The 22,128-nt window shown below is 39.2% G+C and overlaps 1 pseudogene; it reads left to right on the forward strand.

The window, feature by feature from the left end:
• The first annotated feature begins 6,600 nt into the window (after positions 1-6,600).
• Positions 6,601-10,297, forward strand: LOC134370564 (ATP synthase F(0) complex subunit C2, mitochondrial-like; annotated as a pseudogene).
• The last annotated feature ends 11,831 nt before the right edge of the window (positions 10,298-22,128 follow it).

A 22,128-nucleotide genomic window follows, 5' to 3' on the forward strand; every position in this document is an offset into this window, starting at 1 on the left:
GTAGCCCAGCAACTCTTTGCTAAGGAGATGAGTACAGAAGAAAAGGATTATCAAGAGAAGGGCAAAAAGACCTTGAAGACATTTCAGAGATTGTTGAGGCTGCTCCTCCCATCACAGGCCCAGAGGCCTAGTGAGAGAAATGGTGTTGGGGAATAGGCACGAGGAACCTTCTGTGGGCTCACTGCCCAGGGCCACCCTGCTTCCAGCACTAGCACCCTGACTGCTCTAACTGTGGTTAAATTGGCCCCAGATGTGTCTGGACACACAGCTTTAGAAGATACAAGCCAGAAGCCTTGGTGGCATTCACATGGTGTTAAATCTGCAGGCTCCCAGAATTTCTGATTTCAAAGGATGTATTGAAAAGCCTGGGGACCCAGGAAGAAATCTGTCACAGGGGTGGAGTCACCACATAGAATCATCACTACAGAGATGCTTAGGGGAAATGGGGGGTGGTAGTTGCAGCAGGAAAACCCTACCAGTGCCATGCCTTGTGAGAGCAGGACCACCATGGAGACCCCAGAATTGTAGAGCTACCAGCATGTAACACCAGCCTGGGAGACTTGAAGTATGGCTGGAGACCAAGAAAGCCATAGGAGCAGAGCTTCCCAAGGACTTGGAGGCCTAACCCCCAAACTAGTGTGGAGAGGATGTCAAACATGGAGTCAAGGTACATGATTCATCAGCTTTGAGATTTCATGTCTGCCCCACTGGTTTCAGACTTATTTAGAGGCTGTTATCCCTTTCTTTTGGCTTATTTCTCCCTTTGGAACAGGAATATGTACTGTATGTTTGTCTCACCATTGTATCTTGGAAATAGATAACTTGTTTTGATTTCACAGATGGGACTTTGGACTTTGGGGTTGAAACAATCATGATTTTGTGGATGAAATAAATGTATTTGTATGTGAAAAGGACATGAGTTTTGGGTGGCCAAGGGTAGAACTCAATGGACTGAATTGTGTCCCCTCAAAGTTTAATGTGCTGGAAGCTTGGGACTGTGACAGGGTTAAGAGGATAGGAAATCCTACTATGGTAATTTAAAGGGAGGCCTTGAACAGGTGATTAGATTGTGAGGATCCTGCCATAGTAAATGGATTAATCCATTTCATGGTTTGATGGTGCTCATTGGCATGGTTCTGAGGGCTTTAAAAGGAGAGCCAGTGAGGAGGTTAGCTCTCTCTCTGCTCTGCCATTCTCACCATGTGACACCCTGCATTTCTGTACAGTCACCTCACCAGATGTATTCCCTGGACTTTGGGCTTCACAGCCTCTGAAACTGTAAGCAATAAATATTGTTTCTCTACAAATTACCTAGTTTCAGGTATTTTGTTATAACCAACAGAAATGGACTAATACACTGAACAAAACTAGATCTAACTAGTAGTTTTCTTGATTGCATCATAAGAATTAGTTTTTGCTGAGAGCTATATAGTTAGAGCAGGGACAGAGGAACATATTAAGCAACACCAAGAAGATGCAATTAACGAAATCTAGATTGTGGAAATTCTACAGGTCTGAATTCCCATTTTGTTCAACAAATAAACTTCAAGGAGGGGAAAAGATGGGGGAACCTTTTTATTGAAAAATACTAAAGGCAGACATCAACCAATTGAATTTTAAACACTTTATTTGCATCCTTATGCAAACAAGTAAACTAAAAAAAAGGTAAGACAACCTGAAAAATATGAACACTTTCTCGGGTATTTGATGATATTAAGGAATTACTCTTAGTTTATTTAGGTGTGTGATATAGTTTGGATATGTTGCTTCCCCCTCCACCCATCCCATGCTCATGTTGAAGTCTGATCCCTAATGTGGCAGTATCAGGGGGTGTTTTGGTCATGGAGGCAGATCTCTCATGAATATATTAATGCCCGCCCTGGGGTGGGGGAGTGAGTTCTTGCCCTATCAGTTCCCATGAGAGCTGGTCATTAAAGGAACCCTAACACTTCCCTTCTCTCTCTCACTTGCTTCCTCTTACTGTGTGATCTGCTCCCACCTGCTGGCTGCCCTGCCACTTTCTGCCATGAGTAAAAGCAGCCTGAGGCCCATGAAAGATGCATATGCCAAATAAACCTCCTTTCCAGAATCATATGCCAAATAAACCTCTTTTCTGTATAAATTACCCAGTCTCAGGTGTTCTGTTATAGCAACATAAAAACAGACTAATACAGTGTGGTAATAAAATTGTGGTTATATTTAAAGAAAAGGATACTTATCTTTCAGGTATATATCAAAATATCTTGAGATAAAATATTATGGTATCTGGGATTTGCTTAAAATAATTCAGTGGGAAGGGATGGGGTGGTAGGTGGGAAGTAGGTGTGAGTCTAATTGAAACAAAATTTACTTGGGCTGCAATTGTTGAAGCTGGGTGATGCATAGATAGTAAGTAGTTCGTTATGCCACTTGCTTTCCTTTTGTTTATGTTCACAGTTTTTCATAATAGAAATTAGGAAAACATTCTCATTTTGAATATGTAAAAACTATGTCCAAACCAGGGCTCCTTAGAAAAATGACTAATTGCAGGTTTGGGGAAATGTACAAGATTTCATCATACTAGAAATGAAGAAAGTTATTGAAGACTTTTTTGGGGTCGTATTGCAAGGACTTAATGGCCTAACTTAAGAGGATCTCATTAACCAATTTGGGCATGAATAAGAATAATAACCAGAATGGATAACAGCACATCAAATATGTTTAAGCCAAGGAGTATATAATAACTTTAAACAAACAATCAAACAAGCAAAATCTTATTGCTCTCCTTTGGAGGATGCTAGAGAAATAATTTATTATTTTTGAAAATTTGTAAATACAAGGAAAATTTCAAGCACCTATCTCAGCTTTCCTATATACCTATACCTCAGCATAACCAAATTACAAGGAGGAGTTACTGTCCATAGAAGCAGTCTAGCTAGTAAATATAGAAGGCATGCTAGAATTAGTATATCAACATTTCGCAACCCCAATGAGAAAAGCAGATTAGATAGTGAATATTACGATTCAAAAGGGAAAGCAACTAGACATTATATGCCTCATAATGAAAGTACACAATATCATCTAAGAAGAATTCTTATCAAAACAGTACCCGAGGGCCGGCCCGTGGCGCACTCGGGAGAGTGCGGCGCTGGGAGCGCGGCAACGCTCCCGCCGCGGGTTCGGATCCTATATAGGAATGGCCGGTGCACTCACTGGCTGAGTGCCGGTCACGAAAAAGACAAAAAAAAAAAAAAAAAAAAAAAAAAACCAGTACCTGAAACAATCATTTCTAGATCTGACTGCAGGAAGTACAGGGGACAGAGGAACATGTTAAATACCATCACAAGGATGCAATTAGCAAAGTCCAGACTGAAAGACTCTATTGACAAATCACCTATATTTTTCCCCTTAAATAAACTGAAGGAGAGGAGAGGGAGAGGGAAAGAGAGGAAAGAGAGGGAAAGAGAAAGAGAGAGAGAAGAAGAGGGAGAGAGAGAGGGGATCTATAGTTTATATGAGTCTTAAGAGACATTTCAATATATGAATTTTATGGACATCATTTGGATCCTATTCAAAAATATTTTTAAGAATTTGACAATTAGATAAATTTAAACACTCTGGATATTTGAGAATAATAATTTTTAATTTTTTTAGTATTTAATGTTCTCATGACTCTTTAAAAACAAAGTAGTCTTAATCTTTTAGAGATACACTCTGAAATATTTTTGGATGTAGTGATATGAGTCTGGGATTTGTTTTATAATAACTCAGAAGGGGAGGTAGGGTATAAATGAATAAAAATTGACCATAAGTTGATAATTATTGAAACTATAGGTACATGGGATTTCTTATTCTATTTTTTCTATGTTTGCATATGTTTGAAATTCACTTAATAAAATGTTAACAACAACAACTACAACAGCAACTACAACAAAACCCAAAAAGCTAAGGCAGTCATTAAGTGACTTGCCCAACACCATGTGTGTAATTAGGGACAGTTCAGACCTGAAACTGAACTCTTGACTTCCAATCAAATACTCTTTCCCTTGTAACAAGCTGTTTTGCAGGAAAGCCAAACTTTTGTGGTACCAGATATCTGCCCAAAGCTTGACAAGCCAATGAGTGAACTAGGGAATACAGTATGATGCTATCAAATACTCATACAAGCAGCAATTCAGCAAGCAGCCAAGTGGCAAATTGGGATTGACTGGGAGTACAGAGCAGCTGTTGACTTTTGAAGTATTGCCCAGAGCTCTTGGCTTTTTCCCATTTGGTCTTTAAGGGAGCCATTTCAAACGCAGACCAAGCCTTCTAAATGCCCAAACGAACATAGTTGAAAGGCTGCTTAGTCTGTTCCTAGATTTTTCTTGAATGCATCATAAGAATTAGTTTTTGTTGAGATCTATATAGTCAGACCAACATGGAATCTCAATGATAGCTGAGTGCCTGGGCACCAAATATTAGAGAATAATTAGGTTAAAGTGTTATTTCCACAATGATTAAGATTGCTGTTTCACTAGACACTAAAACTAAGTCACCATTGCTGAAGGTCTAGCATTGTTGAGATACCTGGGCTGTCTAGGAGGTCTGTGAGCAGATGAAGAAATAATGAAGATCATACTAAAAATCAGGAAGGTGATAATGTGGCAATGGTAGCCGTACAAAACCAGGAAAGGGCATACAAACCTTTCAAATACTGAGCCAATATTTGTATACAGTTAGCTAGGCAGACTTTCACTGCCATTATACAGCACCCTTATTTCTGGGTTTTGCTGCTATTTACTCAGAGGCTGAGGATCTTCTTGAAGATCATTTCTGGAAAAGAAAGGCAGGGTCAAATTTTTCTATTTTCAGTGCTAATACTGATATGTTCACTTTTCTATAATCAATATTCAAGTATATTTCAGGCAGTTGCTTCTAATGGATGTCTATTGCTTTTTCCTGTCCAGTGTGCATTCCTGTTTTTCTTTCTAACAGCATTCCATACTTTCCTTGAAAAATGATCACTCCCTCATCATGTATGGTCTTGGTGGAATTATTAATTAAAATGGTACCTGACCAAAGTTTTGCTAATTTGACTCTTTCTAGTGGGAGCTTGGATATTGCAGTTGTGATTTGTCACAACAGTGGTATCCTGAAGAGAGTCACTACTGGAATAAATCACAACAGCAATATCCAAGCTCCCATTATGCAGAGCTCCTTTCTCTTTATGGTTTTTCTTCTAAGGGATTTCATTGTTTCTCCTGCATTTGCCCTCACTCACACCCGATCAGTATATGTCTGTACTCAGATTGTGAATTCATGATCTTTCCCTTGAGCTTGGTGTGACCCATGCAAATACACTGCATGTTATGCCCACCCCTCTCCCCCAATTCATGTGTTGCAAACTAATCCCTCATGTGATGATATCAGGAGGTGGGCCTTTAGGAAGTGATTAGGTCATGAAGGCTGAGCCCTCATGAATGGGATTAATGCTCTCATAAAAGAGTCCCCAGCAAGCTACCTGCCCACTTCTGCCATGCTGTAAGGAGTCATCGAAAAGACAGCCACATAAGAGAAAGCAGCCTTCACCAGACTCTGAATCTGCCAGGGCCTTGATTTTGGACTTCCCAGGCTCCAGAACTGAGAAATAAATTGCTGTTATTTATAAGCACTGAAATTGAGGGATTCTGTAATAGCAGCCCAAACTGACTAAGACAATGTATCTAGATAGAAATTGAAGGGTTTCCTAAGCTTACAAGCTACCACATCCAAGACTTATCTCCAGCCAAGTGGTTAGCAGAATTCCTGTAGGAGTTGTACCAGTTGGATTTTTAATGTTTCATTCCATTTCACTCAGTTCCTAGGACAGATTCTATGATATAGAGGTGAGTCATATATTCAGATGAATGAGGAAGACAGCATAGTCACAGCTCAAAGAATCTCAGACAGGGTCACCTCTCCTCTCACACTTTGTGCATGTGCCTGCCACCCATCCTGCAGTGTCTTCCCCGACACGGCCTCAGTTTCTCTACCACTCCACTCCTACCCAGACTTCCTCTTATTGCTGTACCTTTGACAACTTCTTTTCCTCTCTTTGCCTTCGATATCTGGTGGATATGTTCATATGACCTCTTACCCTCCTCCCTGTTTTCTCTCTGTTTTTCAGAACATTCCAGAGAGCTGCTGGTAACAGTGACAGCCTGTGTACCTGTATTTTTTGCTTTCCTTTGTCTGACCAAACAACTGAGGAGTAGCATCTTGGTCTGTCTTCAGTTGGTACAGATACAGATCTGGACCAGAGTTGGTTTTCCACAGGGGAAAATGCTGGGTACAATGACATACCCACACAGCTGTCTTGTCTTGGTTTTTCTAGGTTAAAACCTAAGGGACATAGTTACTTATCAGCCATCATTCATTACCTGACATCTCTTCTCTTTTTGTAGAACAGATATATCACTGAAGAATGTTGATAGTGCCAGGGAGGAAAAAATCTTTTTCCCCTGCCTTTCTAGGTTCTCTGGCTAGGGCCCTGTTAATTGCACTAACAAGAACAGACTAACATGAGAAAAATATACCAGTTTATTTAATGAAGTTTTATGTGACACAGGAACCTTCGTAAGGAAATGAACACCCAAAGAAATGGCTAAGCCTGAGCATTTTTATACTAGGCTTGATGAAGAGTGTAAAGTCATGGAAAAACATGGTGAGACAAAAGGGTATGAACTAAGGGTAATAAATGGGGGAGCCCTAGCAATGGAATCTGTTCTTGCAGATTCTTCTCAGCACTCTTCCGTCTTTGAAGATAAGGATGCTCCTTTCCTTTCATTATGGGGAGGGCAACTCTCACATGAGGGTCTTATGACCTGCTTTAGGAGAGAAGGGAAAGGTCAGAAGGTCCTTTCAGCACCTGCTGTTTCTCAAATTTCTTCAACTTGAAATATTCAGTGCTCTAAGATGCCATATTTGGAGTGTAACGTTCTAAATCCCATCAATAGATAAGGCAGAATTTACTTCAAGTGACTCTCCCGTTTATGTTGCCTAAGTCTTTAGAAACAGGTACAAAGACATTATCAGCCAAGGAAGTGAATATTCAATCAATATCTTTCAAAGAAGTTTAAACAAACAAACAAAAATAATAGCCAGGCTGTTCTGTAAATAAACGGGAGATTCCCATTTGCCTAATTTGTTAATAATTCCCTAAGATTAATAATTTTAAGGTACAAAACAAGTATTAGCGTCCCCCTCACTTCATTATGCCTGCTACTACAGGAAGAGGTGCATCTTCTTGTTGATTTGTTGATGTTAAATTAGCACTTATATGTCTTTTTCTTTGTAACTTTAACAGGAAAAATTATCTTGTGGAATTTTAGGTCTTATTTGAATTGTTTGTTTAAACTCAGGAATATTTTTCCTTAAACTCTGGTCCTACTAGGGGGCCCACTCATTTGGCTTTTGTGTTGGAGCCATGTAAGGAACTTGTGTAGTTGAAAGAATACTTTCCAAAGTCAATTATTCTAAATTTTTTCATATTAATATTTATATGACTTTTGAAATTTTGTTCTTCAAAAGTATAAATTCATGGAAGAATCCCAGGAGTTTCTTCTGAGAGACATGCCACGTCAAGACCTGTCTCCTCAAGTTAACTTCTTAACCTTTACTCATGTAATGCCCACAATGGCATGCTGTATGAAACCATCAGGATTATCTTTACTATAGGTCTTTGAGACAAATTCATCTCCATGGGGAGAGTTAACTTCCTGTCCACCTGTGTTCCCACCCCAACCTGCCCCTCCCTACCAAATACCTGTGTTTGATTTTCAAAAGTCATTACTACAAATGATAAATGTGGGGCAAATAGATTTTCAGAGAGAGTGATGGCACAAAGAATAAGGAGTGAATCACCACAAAGTGGTCCTCCTTAACTCTGACTAGGTTAACAACAGATTTGTCTTTCCACAGAGGTTAAATCTGACTGGTACCTCTCAACCTAGGACAGCTGGGACAAACTGGCACTGGAGGGGACACAAAAGTACCATATTAGTGTTGTTAAGATAATTAATTGGGAGGCCATTAGGCTGAGACAGTTCCAGTGCCTTGGGTTTCTACATAAGCAAAACCAAACCCAATTCAATGTAAACGGTAGCACAAAAACACCAAACTTATGCTTAGCCCATCAGAAATAGCCAGCTAATTTCTAACTAGGAAGTTTCCATGGGATCATATCCAGATAAGGCAAATGCCTTGCAGTAGCCAATCAAGTCATTACTTTGCTTCTGAGTTTAGCCTATGAAAGCTTGCTGCTCAAGAAGCTGTTAAAGCACAGCTTTCTCGGGGCCGGCCCATGGCTCACTCGGGAGAGTGTGGTGCTGATAAAGGACAGCTTTCTGAACCTCGTCTAGTTTTGAGTGCTGCCTGGTTCATGAATCCTTTAATACTCATGCAAACTATGTTAAATTTATTTGTTTAGAGGTTTTCTTTTTAAAATATTAAAGAAAAAAATATTCTGACACTTGTTAAAACAATAACATAGACTTTAAGGATGTTGAGAGAGGTGTAGGAACCACTACAATGTGGTTTTGCAGTAGGGGAGGGATACTGTGCTCAATTATGAATACAACAAAGAGAAATGGGGATTTATAGCCAAGGAGCAGAGTGCAGGGTTTGTGGATTGAACTTTACTTTGAGGGTAGGACAGTTCTTGTTAAACTGTACTTAAGTTAGGCCAGGGTGATCAGACATTGTCTGAGAGATGGTGGGGGATGAGGATGTGGTCAGATGTTAAAGGTGACCAGTTATGGAGGGTGGGAAATTCTGTCTGAATTGACTTGATAGTATTCTTGCTAAAACTGGTTCTAACACAGGCCTAATTGAAAAGTAAAGCTCAGAGAAGCCAGACTTGGTCCAGGAGAGAGTGTTTGTCATTAGCACAATTTTAAAATACCAATTTGCCTATTATGTTCATGAAGAATGTGGGTCTTTCTCAGAAACTGGAGCAATATAAAGAAACATGAGTGGCTTTTATTCTTTTTTGTGTTTCAGAATTTTCTCATTTTGATACAATGAATACATATTACTCTCAGAATAGGAAATACTAAGAAAAATCTTTAACAGTAAAATATATGTAAGAGTAACAGCAACAACCTTTCAAGAAAAGCTTTCAGTCCTGAATTCTACCTCTCATTGTGTTATGGAACAGACTTGACAAAGAAGCAGTTGGCACTTAGAGGGTTGGAGAATCAGGTATTTTATTACACAGGCAGGCCCAGATGAGCTAGTGCTCCAAGATCTGAGCCCCGAGTTTAGGTCTTACAGGGTTTATATGGTGGACTCTTTCACTTTTGCAGCATTCGTGTACCTAGTGCAGTAATGTATTTCATTTTCTCATCATTCATGTAGCTATTGCAATAAGCAAGCACAGTTTACAGAAGTGGGAGTGTAGAGCAGTTGATTATCAATAAAGCTAATACAATAAGCAGGTTCTGTTTTAAAGGCTAAACAAACTACTGAAATAATTAATTTTGAATTTTCCCAACAATTCCATTTCTCTTTCCTTATAATTTTTGAACATTGATAGGATAGGAAAGTTGATAGGAATATAAGATTCCTGGAAAATGAGTATTTTATTTTTTAAAGAGAAAATGATAATATGGGATGGAGAGAGCCTTGAGGGTCCACAGGGGACCATCTCTTTTGCTAATGTGCAGGACAGGCTGAGCCGCACAAATTAGGTGTGTGTGCAGATCCCAGACAAGACATTAATGTGAGTTGCAGGGGAGGCACGAGGAGGAATCAAGGAAGAACTCTCTGAGTGCCTAGAATGTGTGTTTAGAAAGCAGCAGGGCCCCACACCCCTCTCTGTCTTCTCTGCACTGGGAGCAGCTCTACTGCCACAGCCCCTCACCCCTGAAAATGTAATGTTTGCTCCAAGTTTGTGTCCATCTCCTCCTTGGCCAGGAGCACATCTCAGCTGCTGAGCCAACCACTGTGTGCTTTGCAGTTGGAAAAACCAGAGATACTGACAGATGAGAGCCTCAGCAGCTTGGCAGTCTCATGTTCCCTGAACTCACTTGTCCCTAGATGCAACTTCCAAATCAGTGCCATTTCAAGGGACATCAACATAGCAGCCAAGTTCACTGGGGCTGGGGCTGCCACAGTTGGGGTGGCTGGCTCTGGGGCTGGGATTGGCACTGTGTTTGGGAGCCTCATCATTGGTTATGCCAGGAACCCTTCTCTGAAGCAACAACTCTCCTCCTACACCATTCAGGGCTTTGCCCTCTCGAAGGCCGTGGGACTCTTTTGCCTGACGGTGGCCTTTCTCATCCTCTTCACCATGTGAAGGAGCTGCCTCCCCCTCCCACATTTCTTTCTCCTGTGTCTCATCTGCCCTGTATGTTCCTTCTCCTAGATCTCCCCAGGCAACCTGGGGAAAGTGGTTGGCTCCGGGTTTGACAGAAAGAAGACAAATAAATACAGTATTAATAAGAAAAAAAAAAAAAAAGAAAGAAAAAGAAAAGAGAGAAGCAGGAATTATCTGATAGACCAGGTAAACTGCTTGTGAGTTTTATAATGTAGATGAAACCAGTAATAAAGTGAATAGCTGGCATCCTCTTACAGGACAGATCAAGCCAAATGATTATGTTTTAAATTCATTTACACACGAAAGCAAACATTTTATCTGTAGTTTCCAATACTTATCAACTTGCATAGCCTCTTGGAATGCTGATTGGGGCTGAGTAAGTAGAAAGTGAAGGATGGGAGGAGAAAGGGGGATGGGGAGCATGACACCCCCCAGCTTTGCCTTCAGGCTTCCTGTGAAGTCTACCCAGCATTTGAAACTGGCCATACAATGAGGATTTACACTGAAGGAAGAATTGGTTGGTTCTCTCTAGGCCACAGAAACTTCTGAATTCCAAAATGATTTTTCCTTTCATTTACTCACAAGGACCTAACCCCCCAAATATTTAATTTCTAAATTGGCATAGAAATAATTAAAAACAAAACAAGCTCTTCACAAGAAACAAACAAAAAACCCTATTTAAAATCCCTGGAAGGCATCTAGTGGGAGCAGCATGACTGACGTGGCAAATTAGGCCTTTTGGAGAAAAATCAAGACAAAATATGGATTCATTGTTTTCCTGAAAGGCAGCCATCTTTCCAAGAGAATGCGAACACCACGTTTTATTAAGAAATTACATCTTTTCCCATGTTTTTCATCTCACTCACATACTGGCAATGGCAAGCAGGTTGAACAGATGTGATGAAAAAATTAATAGCAGTCTTAGGAACACGTAGATGAAATATTTCTTTTGAAATACCTACCTTTAAATTCCATTAGTTCAATCTGATACTGGAAGAGCCTGGATCAGGAAATGATTTACACAGCACAGGTTGTTTGTCCAGACTTAGAGGCCTTTTGTAATATGAAAAACGTGAAGATGAATTTAATAAATTTCTCCAATGAATTGACACAGAGTTTAAAATCTTGCTTTGACTGAGACAAGTGCATTTGTTTTAGTGTTAATAAATTCGCCTCAGTAAGAATTTCTTTTCTTTTTCTTTTTTCCTTCTAGATTCATTCAAAGCGGCTGCACATTCATCTTTGTGTAAAACCAACTCTCCTCTCTGAAAAAGCAGCAAAACCAGTCAAAGAACAAGTATATAGGATTAGCACATTATGAAGAATAAAGAGAAGCTTTCAGCTCTCTGTCATGGGTGATATTTATCACAGTTTTCACGACTGGCTCTAATAACAGTGCCGAGATAAAATAGGCTTGATGCATCTCTCCTGTACACGGAATTTTACAACAGCAAGTATAAGAAATCCAGGAGATGAAACACGCGCTTCTCCCCTCTTGCAGTTTTTATCAGTCTTAAAAATGGGAGGTGTGAGTGTGGGGGAGGCTATTTCTACAAAAGTGGGCTTGAATTTCTGTCTGTTATGCTAATGTATTCATAGAAAAAGCTGGTGCTGAGGGCGGTTCTCCAATTAAGACAAATGAGGCACATTGAATTTCTCCCCCAGGGCACAGCAGGGGTGCTGGCAAAATCTACTTTATTCTTTTCTGTCAGGACTGAACTGGAAACAAAAGCATGAAAATTCAACACATCCACTTACAGAATAATAAAGGCTGTTGTTTAAAGCGTGAAGAGTTTTGGCACCCTTCTGGGGCCTTATGCAAATGGCTCTTCCTCTCCACTGCTACCACACCATCAGTCTTAGAAATTAAAGATGTACTTGGTCTGTTAACAGCGGAAGCGAGAAGAGCAGCCTGAAACTCAATTAGATTTCTATTAAGCAAATAAATCAGGACTGACTGATATTGGCTAAACTAAAATGCATTATGGGCTGACAGTAATTCTAATTTGATTGACAAATATATGTGGTATGTTATTAACCTAAATGAAAGATAAAAATCATTTTTTTAAAAAGTGTTTTGTTCTAGCAAACAATTCTCTCTCTCTCTAAACTTACACAAAACAATAAACTGAGACTACTGGCATGGTGCTGTTTACAATCCATGCTTAAGAACACACAAAATCTATTTTTTTGTTACATGTTAGGAGTTTAAGGCAAAATTATTCTGCTGAAAGACATTTGTTTTTATCGATTTATTTAGTGTAATGTAACATCTCAACACACAATTTATTTGGCACACCGCACACACTATTTTTATTATGGCGAGTAGCACAAGAGCATAGACCTGTATATGCCTCTTTATTTATCTGCAACTCTTCAGTACAGGATACTTTTTTGTACTAGGGCACATACAAGGAGCCACAAACGAGGTTTAATAGTTTTGGAGCTCAGAAAACAATGCCCCAAAGTATGGCGTCTTGGCACGCTCAGTACTTTGAACTGAAGGACATTGGAAGGGCTTCAGAAGCAAGACCTCTCTGACCTTCTCCTGCTCCACTTCCTCCCCCAAGGCAGGCCATACAGACTACAATTCCTCTAACCGAGGTAGGTCATAGAAACTAGAAATATTACCTGAACCTTTCCCTGCCTTTCTGTGTAAGAACTGGCCATAAAGAAATTCTCTTACCTACCTTGTCTGAGAGTAGGTCATAAGTCTCATTCCAGAGAGGTTCTGCCCCATATCCGGGAGGAAGGAATGCAATACAGAAAGAACAAGAAAAATCTGAATGGACAGGCCTTGCTGGGTTTCCCCACCCAGTGTGTTACCATTAGATCATACCCTTTTGTCAAATCACATTTTTATATGGCTGTAGGTTCTTCATCAAATATAAACATAAAAATAGATGGTTTTCCCTGAGTCTTTAGTTCTTCATTCTGAAGGCTGTTGTGTCACATAAAACTATAATTACATAAATCTGTTGTGCTTTTCTTTTGCTAACCTGTCTTTTGTTATAGGAGTGTTAGCCGTGACCCTTATGATGCAGAGGAAAGGCGTCACACCTTTCTTCCCCTACAACAGTCATGAATAAAGATTTCAAACAAATCCTCCAAAGCTTTGAGAAAAACACCCCCAACAAATTCTTCACAAATAGCATAAATGCATTGGGGTATGTGGTTATAGGAATGAGAGATTTTTCCCTGTGAAAAGAGTTTTGGAAGTTTTTAAAACTTATTTTCTTTGCTGTTTACACTTTTAGACTACAGATATTTAGGTTATCACATTTAACATATTGCTAAATTAATAATTTAATACTAACGTAATACTTTTGCTTTGGTTGTAACCATCTTCTATTTTTCTCACCTTTTCCTTCTGGCTACCAGATTAAAGACTCATTGTTATCTTTTAATTATCTTTCCTTCTACCTTTTCCTGCCTGGCTCTACTTGCCAAATCCTGCTGCATTTTGCTGTGCATTGGTGCCAGAAAATGTCTCTGTCTTCCCTTCAAAACGTGACCAAACCTTTACCCCTGTGTGGGCTGCTTCCTGCTGCATCCAGCCAAGACCTGTCGCTCAGTCTTCCTGTTCTCACCTCCTCGACTGAGCACATCAAAGGCACTTGGCCAAAATAATTTACCTCGACTCCCAATCCCTGGTATTCCTCCCCATAATGATCATCATGTCCTCCATCAAAAGCGAGAGCGAAGTAAGAACATCACAGAATGAGACTTTGTGCGTGAACCGTCGTCAAGTTTCACACACAGTTCCTTCCATCCCCAGATTAAATTCACTGCTGTTAGCTTTTCAAACAGTTGCTACCTCATGCCTCTCGACTGCTACTCTCCCTTATCTGTCCTCTTCCCTTGCACAGCTGGCTGTCAGAGAGGCTTTTTTTCCCCTCTCCTTTTTTGTCTAGTTTTTGCTCTCTTGCCACCTCCTTTAACATTAATCTGTTTTTTAAACTTCAATATCCATCCCAGCTCTCGTGTATAATCTACTAATGACAATCCCACCACTTACTGAGAGTTCAGAACAACTTTGTTGCATGCTGTTGACAGGGCTTACGACATGCTACCCTCCAATATGGCACCTTGGCATATTGGATATTCTAAGCTGAAGAAATATGGCAAATGACATGTTCAGGAAGGCTTTCTGACCTTCCTTGAAATGAGTCCTAAGACCCTCATGTGAGAGGTGCCTTCCCTGTGCCCGGAGAAAAGGCCCATCCTCATCCCTGAAGACACATGCATGAAGAATCTGAACAAACAGTCCTTGCTGTCTCCCCTAGTTTAAGCAGTGAGCTCACACCCCCTTATCCTGTCATCTTCCTCCACGACTCTTCACTCTTCATCAAACCTAGCATAGAAACACCCAGTTTTGGGCCGAGCCCGTGGCGCACTCGGGAGAGTGCAGCGCTGGGAGCACAGCGACGCTCCCGCCGCGGGTTTGGATCCTATATGGGAATGGCCAGTGCACTCACTGGCTGAGTGCCTGTCATGAAAAAGACAAAAAAAAAAAAAAAGAAACACCCAGTTTTAACTACTTACTTGGGTCTTCATTCCCTAATAGAGGCTCCCAGTCGCATAAAACTTATATTAAATAAATTTGCATGGTTTTCTTTTGTTCATGTGCCTTTTGTTACAGGGGCCCAGCAAAGATGGGTAAAAGGAAAAGATGTTTTTCCTCTTCTACAATATTTAATTAATGCTTTTTCAGGTTTTAGACTTTTAGTTAACATTTTATGTCATGGGATGACTGTTACAAGTGAGATTCAGAATAATTTCTTGAAGGATTCTGTTTACTGCCTGTGAGATTATCCATTTTGTTTTTTCCATTTAAGAGCAATAAAGTCACAGACCTTTGATATTCACCAGGAGCCCATTCTATGGACCTTTCTGAATCTCAAGATTTTGTTTCCATTTTTTTTAAATCATGATAAAACACAGATAACATAAACTTCACCATTTTAACCATTTTTAAGTGCACAATTCAGTGGCATTAAGTACATTTACAGGGTTGTGTGATGGGATTCAGAACACACTACCCCCAAATATGGCATTTTGGCATAGCGAGTATTGTAAACTGAAGGAATTTGAGAAATGGCAGATGCAGGAAGAACTCTGACTTCCCCCTTCTGCCCTGAAGCAGGTCACAAGATCCTCATCGAGTGGGTCCCTCCTCCAGAAGAAACATGATTGCCTTTGATCTCCTCCCTGAAATTTCATCAGCCAGGGAAGATTAAGTTCATATTGTAGGAAGGATGACAATGGAATTCATATTGTAGGAAGGATGACTAAGGGATGTCACCACACCTAGGCAGATGTTGTTATAAGCTACTTTCTGATCTTTAGTCCCATTCAGTTTCCTACGAGAATCATTTACAAACTATTGTCTGTTCTTTGGGCTCATTTAACTCTCCTAAAAATAATTTACTACCCCTCAAAATTGCTTACATTTTCCCATCTCCATTTCCCCCACGAAGAAGGATGTATAAGCTTCTGAACCTTACTGGGTAATCACTCTGCTGTAATTCCCCACACACGTAGTAAACTCACCTTTTTCTTTGTTAATCTATGGTCAGTTTATTTCAGCCGACTCAAACATTCAAAGGTGGAGGGAAGATCCCCTTCACCCCTACACCAGAATGGAAAATCCTCAGGTAGAAGTTTCCATGGAGCGGTTGTCATCTGGAATGGTCTGCTCAGAGTTTTTCTCCAGTCAGTTTGGTGTAGTCCTGATTTGAGATGTTAATAGTCAGGAGCTTGAACTAAAGGTCAAAGCCTGGGTACTGTGTCTTCTGCTCAGGTGGGATTCCAGCCTCTCTCCATATACCTCATGGGACAGTTGTCCATATTCTCTGTGCTCTGAGGCCCCTAAACTGACAAAGTGTTCTTTTTTAGTTATCATCATATTCCTTTATTTAATTTCCGAAGATGTACTTCAAGTACAACATAGACATTTTAAAAAGCTAATGCCCTTTCTGTGCATCCTAGGGGATTTTCAGAGGTGTGCATATATTCTTACTTCATATATATACATCAAGTTCACTCTATCTATCTATCTATCTGTCTATCTATCTATCTATCTATCTATCTATCTATCTATCTATCTATCTATCTATCTATCTATCTATCTATCTATCTATCTATCTATCTATCATCTATCATAGGGGTTCAGAAAATGATATCCCAAAGTTTGATGCTTTGGCATGCTGAGCTCTTCTGAATTAAGGGAAGTTGGAAGCCCTTAGAAAGTGCATCAGAAGCAAGGACTTTGCAACTTTCTCTTGTTTCTTCCCTGGACCTCCACAAGCACAGGGAGGGGCTTTCTCTGGAATTTCCTTATCTGATTGAGAAAACTTATTTCTGAAAGAAATTTGATTGTCTTCATACCCCCTCCCCATACAGCTCATTAAATAACCAAGGAAAATTAATCACCAGAGAGGAGAAAAGACTAAAAGTTGTCACCACATCCAGAGTGTTCATTCATTCTTCTGAGGGCAGCTCTGAGAGATTACCTGGGAGATTTTATCTGTATAATAAGACAACCTTTGTTTGCAATGAAATCTGCTTCTCACCTTCCTGCAATTTGTCTCCACCTCCCTAGAGCTCTGAGACACTTTGTTCAAGGCCATTGTCTGTTCTTTTGGCTCATTTGATTCCCCTGAAAATCATTTACTACTCCTCAAAATTGCCCACGCCCCCATCTCCCTCTCCTCCTCTATGAAGAGGATGCTACTTAAGTTTTCACCATCTGGTTGTTCTTCGAGTCTCATACTTTGTCTAGCTCCCATGCTTATGTATGTTAATATATTTGTATGCCTTTTCTCCTGTTAATCTGTCTATCACCAGTTCATTCAGCAGAATCAGAGAGGGAGGAAAAACTTTCTTTGCCCCTACACTACTATGTATCTATCACCTGCCTCTACTTTTCTGTAGTGAAAGCTTGAGTACACTTGGGACCAGCCTCGGCAGTGGTTTGTTAATCAAAAACATTGCCAATGTAGGAGAACATGAAAACTGATTAATATATACTTCATTCACCTAGAAATCTTTTTATGAAGGAGTAAAGGCTTTTCCACCTATTGGGTAACTGTATGGTTTTTCTTGCACATACTTGTAATGCATGGCGTATAGTTTTCAGTTTCTGTTTTCTTCAAGTGAAGTGAGAGTTTACAGACAATTGTGAAACAAAATGCAAGTGGAATCATTTCAGATAAGTGGTTCTCAAATGTTGGCACCTGAATCACTGGGAGGGCTTGTTAAAACAGATTACTGAGCTCTATCCCCAGAGTCCTGTATTCAGTAGGTCTGGGGCCAAGCTTGGGAATTTGCATTCCTAACAAGTTTTCAGGTGATACTAATGGCACTGGTTCAGGGATTACTCTTTAAGAATCGCTGTTGCAAATTTCCTTTATAGTTTACAGAAATTAAGTATGTCATGTTTCACAGCAAAAAGGAAAAATGTTGATTAGTAAGAGAATTGTTTAAAAGAAAGTAGGTTAAGAATGAATATAATTATATACCTATTTTATACACTTCATACACAGCAATTAATCTTAACATGCATTTTTTCCAGAGCATTCTTAAATCTGACATAGGATGTTGATAATGTGCTATGAATTGGGTTTGCAAGGGGTAAGAGGGAATCCTTCTAGGAAATGAAAATGTTCTTTAAAACCCTTCCCTCCACAATTGAGGAAGTTAACTTCTCAGCACTTCTTTACTTACTTGTAAACTGGCATGAACACAACTACAGCACAGGGGTGTCCAGAAGACAAAAGAAGATAGTAGTTTTTCTTAAATGTTTTCACGACTTTCTTTCACAGTCGGTAGGGGAGGAATTGGGAAAAACCCAGAAGAACACATTAGAGAATAACTTTATCGAGGTTTACTCTTTTATGTCTTAAAAATGAGTACATAGTTTATCTTTTTCATCCATAGTTGATCCATTTGCTTTCATATAAAATTATTTTATACAACTTGACACTTAACCCTGTTTATCTTTTGATTTCTGCTATGAACAAGTATCTTAGTTTGAGAAACTTAGAAAAATGCTCTGTAAACAGTAATGTATTACTTAAAGTTTTCATGCTATTAGGTTTTTTTTTTTTTGGCAAACCTGTGAGACACTCATTAGTAGATCCACTGGCTTTGATGTCTCATTTACAGATTCCTTATGCTGATGTTTGGATTTTAAATGATCAGACATATGATAACATCTTTTCCCCTCCAGATGTTGCCTATAGTCTTAAAAATTCAGTTCTAAATTGGGTTTCAGAGATGCACCAAGATCAAAGACATTTTAAGGGTGCAATTAGCCCATGGATTTATTTATCTCTTAATGAAGTAATAAATTAAGGCGCAGTGAATGAATATAACAAATAGCTAATGATTTCTGTGTTACATTATTGTACAATCACTAGCATATTAAAAAATTTTTAATGTGTACCTCATATTTACACAAAAGTACAGTTTAGTGTCATTGGTAACTACAGCGAGATGAAAATACATTCCAATTTATGCATGATTCATTGTATTAGTCCATTTTTGTGTTGCTACAACAAAATACCTGAGAGTGGGTAATTTATAAAGAAAAGAGGTTTATTTGGCTCACAATTCTGGGTCAGATGCATCTAGTACAGGCCTCAGGCTGCTTCCACTCATGTTGGAAGACGAGAAGGCAGCCAGTGGGTGTAAGATCACATGGCAAGTGAGGAAGTGAGAGAGGAAGGGGAGGTGCCAGGCTCCTTTTAATAACTACTTCTCAAAAGAACTAACAGAACAAGAATTCCCTCCCTCAACTCCACAGAGGCATTAATCTACTCATGCGGGATTCACCCTCATGACCCAAACACCTTCTACTAGGCCTACTTCTTAAAAGGCTCTACTTCCCAATATTACCACACTGGGAATCAGATTTAATATGAGCTTTGTGGGGACACATATCCAAACTATATTTTCCATTTAAAAATTATTTTTTGGACACCCAGAATACTAACATTGACCTAGTCATCATGAGGAATGCAGAGATACATAAGACAAAGTCCTCGATTTTTGAGAATCTCAAGAATTTTCCATTCTAACAATTGATGAGATAGCCACTGGACTTTTTCCACTTTCAGGTAGTGATATACTTGCATCTACTTACAACTAATAACCTTTATCAGCATGTATAACATAAGTAGTGGGGCAGCTATGCAGTCAGACAGAGCTTTGTGTGAATCCCTGCTCAGCCACTCCTTAGGTATATGACGTTGGGAAAATTATGTAAATCTTTCTGCTTGTCAGTTTTTCAATCTGTAAAACAGGGATATTTATTATCTACTCTGTGGAGTCTTGTTGGAGTGGAAATACTATATTAAAAGCATGAAAAACAGTGACCATGGCTTAGGTCTCCCATCTCTGCTTCTTCCTAGTTCTTCCTACTAGCTTGAACATGTGTGCTGGTCTGACACCAGGACTGCTGGACATGTGAGGGTGTCTGCCTTGGTTCAGGCCCATATCATGGTTCAGGGAGCTGTAACCAGGAGGGCAAGGTCACAGTGAGTTGTGAATGAATTGCTTGTGGCCACTCTTGTCAGGAGAGGGCAATGAACCTAGCCATCATTGATGGTGCCATGTCTTGCCCTCCCTACTAGTGAAAACTGAAAGGGGAAGACAGAGTCCATATGTAAGCAAATGGAATTCTAGGTTAACTTTATGTTTCAGCCGGGACATGCCATAGTTTTGTATTAGAGATAGAAATCCAAAACAATTTTTTATTCCTTATGAAATGTTTACTTTGAATATTAAAAGGGTTCCTTTATAAGACAAACAAAAACATTAAACTACATTTTCTTTCTCTTTTAATTTTTGAAAGGCTCCAAAAGGTAGATGGGTAATATGCTTAGGAAGAGTTTATATATAAACTTTTTGGGAAAAAATGTCAATCTGGGAGTGCTAATACTATATCTTAAGACATACAAATTACGCATTGATCCATAAAGAATATATTCTTAATGACAGCTCCTCAGAATTGCACAGCCAAACCAAAGATTCATGTATATTTCAATGATATATAAATCAGATATTGTTCCAAAAAGATAAGAGCTTACCATATACTTTTATTGTTGCCATAGTTCTTTTTTACTCTTTGGAGACAAATTAGAAGCTTTAGGATTGGTTGTATATATTTTTATGTGATATATAGGTATATACACACATACATGTGTACATACCAAAAAGGTACATAGAGAGTCTAACAATATAAATACTAATTCGACACTTTTGCTTTTGTGTTGTTGGTGCCAAAAATACCAAAAAACCTTTATAGATTTATTGACATCTAAAAGTAGACTAAGAGCCTTGGAACACATCATTCATTTATTGCTTTCACTTCATTTGCCCTACATTTGAATGACTAATATGCATAGCAGTCATAGATTTTTGACTTGCAGCTATTCATACCCAAAGCCCTTTGCATAGAGAGTCCCATGTCATTATTTGTGGAACTAAAAGCAGGCAGGTCACAAATTACATTTCTCAGTCTTGCGTGTGGTATTATAAAATCATTCCTCTCTCCTTTCTTTTTTCTCCACTTGCTTGTCCTGATAACTGTTGGACTCAGGTACAATTCCTGTTCTAAGATTTCTTAGTAAAATATTTAGATTTGGCTGTTCTATGAACCTGATCATACTGTGTGGAATATAAACAAATTGTTTATCATTAAATAAATATGAAACTTATGACTGATCATTTTCTTTTCTAAAAAGTTTGTCATCAAGGTCTTTTTAAAAAAATTATCTTTTTAATTGACTGGTAAAAATTGTATATATTTATTAGGACAATGTGATGCTTTGATATATATGCATACATTGGGTAATAGCCAAATCAAGTTGCTTAATGTGCACATTCCCTCACATATGTATGTGTGTGTGTGGGGGGGGTGAGGACATTTTAATCTATTCTCTTAGCATTTTTCAGGTCTATAATATATCGCTATTAACAATACTCTCCATGATGTATGACAATGGATCTCGAACTTATTCTTCCTGTCTAACTGAAATTTTGTGTCCTTTGATTAACATCTCCCTGATCCTTTTGCCCCCCCTAATCTCTGATGTCTGGTCAACTTATAGAGCAGTTGCTCCTTCTATTACTCTAGAGTGGGCTTTGAGGAGAGAGACTTCTTTTTCTCATCTCCACGGGTGAATCTCCTTATGTCAGTGCAGTTGAGTGTCTGGTAGGGTGCCTGCGTGGTGGCTGTGGCTGTTACTGTGGTGGTGAGCCAATCTTGTGGTGGTTGGGGCTGTAGAGGTGGCTGGGTGGGCCCCCTGCATGGAAGTGGTGGTTTCTACATGCTCCTGCCATCTGTTGGGTACCCACAGCTCTTGCCTAGGACCACGTGTATGCTCCTGCCTTCTGCTGGACAGTAGGGGCTGCCCATAGCTCCTGCCTATGAGTGCTTGGCATCTTTGTTAAAAATCAAGTAACCATATGTGTGTGTGTGTGTGTGTGTGTGTGTGTGTGTTTTCTGGCTTTTGTATTCTATCCCATTGGTCTATTTGTATATTTCTATGTCAGTACCATACTGTTTTGATTACTTCAGCTTTACAGTAGATTTTGAAATCAGGTAGTATGATGCTTCTGGATTTGCTCTTTTTGCTCAAGATTACTTTGACTATTAAGGATCTTTTGTGGTTCTATGCAAAGTATAAGGATTGTTTTTTTCTATTTCCAGAATTTCTATCTAGTTTTTTTAAATACTTTCAATCACTGTTAAATCCCATGTTTCATTTATTGTTTTCTTAATTTCATTGAATTGTTTATAT

Source organism: Cynocephalus volans, chromosome 2, assembly GCF_027409185.1.
Source record: "Cynocephalus volans isolate mCynVol1 chromosome 2, mCynVol1.pri, whole genome shotgun sequence".
NCBI classification, from domain to species: domain Eukaryota; kingdom Metazoa; phylum Chordata; class Mammalia; order Dermoptera; family Cynocephalidae; genus Cynocephalus; species Cynocephalus volans.